This window comes from Plecotus auritus (genome assembly GCF_963455305.1).
Source record: "Plecotus auritus genome assembly, chromosome: 6".
Taxonomy (NCBI): Eukaryota; Metazoa; Chordata; class Mammalia; order Chiroptera; family Vespertilionidae; genus Plecotus; species Plecotus auritus.
Window position 1 is genome coordinate 14,991,450 of NC_137773.1, and position 5,031 is coordinate 14,996,480.

The 5,031-nt window shown below is 42.4% G+C and overlaps 1 pseudogene across 1 annotated transcript; it reads left to right on the forward strand.

Moving 5' to 3' along the window:
- The first annotated feature begins 2,110 nt into the window (after window positions 1-2,110).
- On the forward strand, window positions 2,111-2,488 carry LOC308250650 (large ribosomal subunit protein eL31-like; annotated as a pseudogene). Its single transcript has one exon. The product of its transcript is annotated as a large ribosomal subunit protein eL31-like (transcript).
- Window positions 2,489-5,031: the final 2,543 nt, after the last annotated feature.

The following is a 5,031-nucleotide window of genomic DNA, read 5'->3' on the forward strand; positions in this document are numbered from 1 at the left end:
GGCCCTGATTGGGACTGGGCGAGATGGCCCCCATCAGGCCCCAATTGCTGGCCAGGCCAAGAGACCCCAACTATGCACGAATTCATGCACCAGGCCTCTAGTTTAATATAAGTACAGAGATAACATTCAAGGAAATGATGGCTCCATTGTTTTCTGTGCTGGTCACAAAGGTGAAGAAAGGGATTCCTAGTTGGAAGAGAAGAGCATTATAGTAGGAGCCAGAACTTATTGTCTCACCAGAACTTATTGTCTCAGGGACTTTCCTCATTAAATCCTCATTACAACTCTATTAAGAGATAGGAATTAATATAATTCCTCATACTACAGGTTAGCAAACTGAGGCTTACAGAAGTTAAAAACTTCCCTTAAAGTCACAGAATTGATAAGGGAAGGAGCCAAATTTGAATCCATGACTACCTGGCCCCAGAGCCCATGCTCTTGACTTCTAACATGAACTGCTTGCACCCCTTAAGAATTTTCCAATTCAGAGAAATACCCACTCTGTCAATAAATATCTAGGTATCTGAAAAAAAGTTGGAGTTGGAGGTGGGGGAAGGGCTTTTATGGCCTCCAACACACACACACACACACACACACACAGCCTTCTGGGGAAGGTGAGATATGCTAATAGAAGTCAATTTATTAGCTGAGGCCAGTGATGGATTTGTATGAAAATTTGGGAGCAATAACTTATATGCTGCAGTGGAATTATTCTTCACGATAAAATAATGGGGAAGTTAGAGACTAGTAAATGATCTAGAAGGAAATAGAAGGTAGGAAGCCTGAGTACTGCAAATAAGAAATGGAGGGAATAAGGACCTCCCCCATCCCTCTGCTTATGTCCCCTTGTTTCTCAACGTACCTTGGGAAGAACAGAGATAAAAAGAATATCTAAGGAGTAATGATGGTCATTACTGCTGTCCATCAAACATTGCTGGTTCTCTTCCCAGCCATGTGTAGAATTATATTTCCCTACTTCCTTTAAAGTTAGGTGTGACCACGTGACTGGCTTCCTTCTGTGTAATGTGAGCAGAAGTGAGGAGAAGAGACACATGTTCCTTCTGAACCTTGTGTTCTTCCCTTTGATGAAGTGATTACTGTTTGAAAAATTACATACATTTGGGAAAGGACTGGGAAGGAATGTGAAAAGTGAAATGAGTTGTGTAAAAGGGCTATGATTATGGGTTAGTGCTTATTTTTAAAACATTTTATTTAATGTTTTTAATAGTGGTTAAAATATGAGTAAAAATTGGAAAAAGGAAATAGAAAACTTGATGAGGCTAAGTGGAGAATGATTTTGTCTTATATATCCTGAGAGGGAGTGGATCAATTTTAGCACAAATATTTTTGGAGCTCCAGATAAAGCCTCTGGTTAATTTTATACTTATAAATCTTACAATTTTGAAAAAAAATCAATAACTAGTATTTACTGATTATTAACTGTGTCCTAGGCAGTGGGCTACTAGTAAGTGCTTTATGTGGGTGATTTTATTATTCCATCTACAAAATTCTGATGACTTAGATATGATTATTATTTCTATTTTATAGATGAGGGCACTAAAGCTCAGAGAGGTTAAGTAACTTGCCCATAACTACACAGCCAGAAAACTGTAAAACATGGACTGCATTCCAGACAGCTTGAAATCAATGTTCATGCTCATAATCACTGTGCTATATAGTCTCCAAGCTATTCTACTTGTCATTGTTGGGGAAGTCTAAAGACCTGAAGGTTGTAATATTTCTTTGGAATACAAATTAGTCCCTTCCTCCTTACATCTACTATATTACTCCCTTCTCACATCTGTTTAGTTTTGTTCATGGTCAGATGAAAGGTAATGTCTTCTCTAATGTCACTTCCTATTGATTAGCAGTGTCTGTCTGGAGTGTGATATTGACAAGGATTCTAAGGCTACAAGAAAAAAATGCCATGACTGATTTGCAATGACTATTGTGGGCATGGGAGGGGTAAATGTTGGCCAAGAGCAAACAAGTTGGGTGAAAGGAAGCATTTGGATGGCAGGCCTAAGACTACTGCTTCTTAAAAGCCACAAGGCATTCAAGGGAAATAGAAGTGATGCTGATTCCCAACCACTTACTCGGACCCAGCATAATGGCTCCTGCAAAGAAGGGTGGTGAGAGAAGGGCCATCTGCCATCAACGAGGTAGTAACCAGAGATACAGCATCAACATTCACAAGTACATTCATGGAGTGGGTTTCAAGAAGCATGCCCCTCAGGCACTCAAAAAGATCCAGAAATTTGTCACAAAGGAAATGGGAATTCCAAATGTATGTATTGACCTTAGGCTGAACAAAGCTGTCTGGGCCAAAGGAATAAGGAATGTCCCATATTGTACCCAGATGCAGTTGTCTAGAAAACATAATGAGGATGAAGATTCACCAAACAAGCTCTATACGTTAGTCACCTATGTACCTGTGACCACTTTCAAAATTCTGAAAACAGTTAATGTAGATGAGAACTACTGCTGATTGTCAAATAAAGTTATAAAACTGCCAAAAAAAAAAAAAAGTGGCGAGGGAGAAAGCATGAATCTCAGGTGAGTTACAGGACTCTGGCCCATCACAGAACTTCATTTTCCTGCATCTCACTAGTTTCAGGATCTTCTATTCTTTTCTATGTCAGGTCCATCCCTTTATTTGACAAGTATTAAGGGTCTACCACATGCCAAACATCATTCTATGCACTAGGAAAAAGCAGAGAAAAAGATAGACAAAAATCTCTGCTCTTATGGAACTTATATTCTAGTCGAGAGAGTGGCAAAAACTTGTAAAAAAGCAATTTATAATAATAAAAGCGTAATATGCTAATGAGACCAGACAGCTGAACGACCTTCCGGACGTCATTCCGGACATCCTTCCAAATGAAGCGGTGGCAGAGGGGGCCAAAGCAGAGGCAATTGGGGCCATCAGGCAGGCAGGTGAGTGGTTAGGGGCCATCAGGCAGACAGGCAGGCGAGCAGTTAGGAGCCAGTGGTCCCAGATTGCAAGAGGGATATCCAACTGCCAGTTTAGGCCTGATCCCACAGCCTAAACCGGCAGTCGGACACCCCCCAAGGGGTCCCGGATTGCGAGAGGGTGCAGGCTGGGCTGAGGGCCCCCCCATGCATGAATTTCATGCAGCAGGCCTCTAGTTTAACATAATATTTCAGTGATAACTGCTTTAAAAAAGTCAAGCAGATAAGGAGAGCCAGTGTAACAAAGCTGGGGTTATGGCGGGGCGGGGGGGGGGGGGGGGGGGGCGGGGAGGTGGGGAGGGGAGACCTAGGGAGAGCATGGCTGGGAGGTCCTGGCTGCCTAGTTGTCAGCTCTATGGAGACACTGATCCATTTGTACCTTCAGGCCCTTACAGTAAGTTGTATGTAAAGGTGCACAGCTTAGTACAGGAGATGCCTTGGTTTCCAGATTCTCTCACTTCGATGTGTGGTCAACAAATCTCTCACTATAGCCATACTCCTCATGTATTCCTGCAAATTTGATTTTCTTCATGTTTTTTCCCCTGTATTTTCCAAATTCCTACAATGTTCTATCTTTTGAAAAAATTATTATTGTTTTTGCCTGTACTGCGCCCCACCCACACACATACCTAGAGTATGTTTCTCACTTCTCTATCTCTTGAACATGACTCTTCTTCAAAATCCAGGTTGAGTTATCCCCAAACCACCCACACAGAGTTAGGTATCTCTTCCTGAGGTCACCATGACACTCTGGACATTGCTTTTTGGGTGTCCTAGTGACAACCTCTGGGACCACCAGCCTTCTGACTCCAAGGCTTCTTCAAGTCAATTCCAGTTTCACCTACCCCATGGATTAGTGTTGTAGGGGCCATATTGTAGGTTCCTTTGTAGCCCCAATGCCTAGTCCAAAGCTTGGTACATAGTAGAAACTCAACACTTATAACACAGAGGAGAAGATGGCTGGATTGATGGGTCTGTGGGTCTGACACATACTCTCTGCTTGACCTTCTACAGGTCACTTAAGCTCTCTGAGCTACAGCTTCTCATCAATTTAAGTTAAAGGTAAAAACAACCAATTCAGAGGATGGTTATGAGGATTGAGATGATTCATATAAACCACTTCGTATAAACCTTGACAAAAGTTAGCCCTCAATAAATGATAGTAATTAATAGTAAGTCCACATTTGAGTAATTAATCATTGTAATAGTAGTACAGACAATGACATATGAATGGATGGATGGATGGGTAGATGCTAAATTGTGATTGCACTTGACTTGAAATGACTGCCTTTTTCTGAACTCCTCTGGCCTCACATTGTGTCTAGCACCACATCTGTCTCTAGCCTGTGCCTATCTTCTTAATGCGCCACTGCTCATGGCTTGGGGTGACATCCAGAGATTCATCAAATATAAGACTGACATTCGTATCCTATTTGGCTGTGCTATTTTTATGCCTTCCATTCACCTCCTCTTTTTCTCATCTACACATCAATAACTAGTTATTTATGTGGCATTTAATGCTGCATAAATGTTATGAGCCTTTATACTGCACTAACTGGGAGGGGTACAGTGAAAAGAGTTTATTTGGCATTTTAAATCTAATTTCTCAATGTTATTCTTGGGTTTCCCCCTGGTGGTTTGCATATTTAGGTCCAGCACCCGGGGCTTTTGCAAGCAAATTGTTATTGATGCGTGGAGTTAAAAAGGCTGGAACAAGACTTTTCTTACTGTGCTAACTGGTAACTCTGCATGCCTTAGAATAAATCACGCCAGAGCTGCCAAGCCATCCTGGCTCTCTGCTTGCTGATTTGTGACAGAGGCTTGGACCTTCCCTGAGCCTCTTATTCCCAGCCCACTGGCGGCAGAGCCCTCCTGGCTTCTGTTCGTGGGCAGAGGGACAAGCAGCAATAAGATGGTCTCTGCCTCTGACATTTCTGACATAGTCGCCGTCCTGGCTGGGAGGCTTAGCTGTGACCAGGGCTGATGTGGGTTGTAGGGCCCTGACTACTAAGACACAGGCCAAAAAACACAGGGAAAAGCCAAGCCTGTCCTCACAGC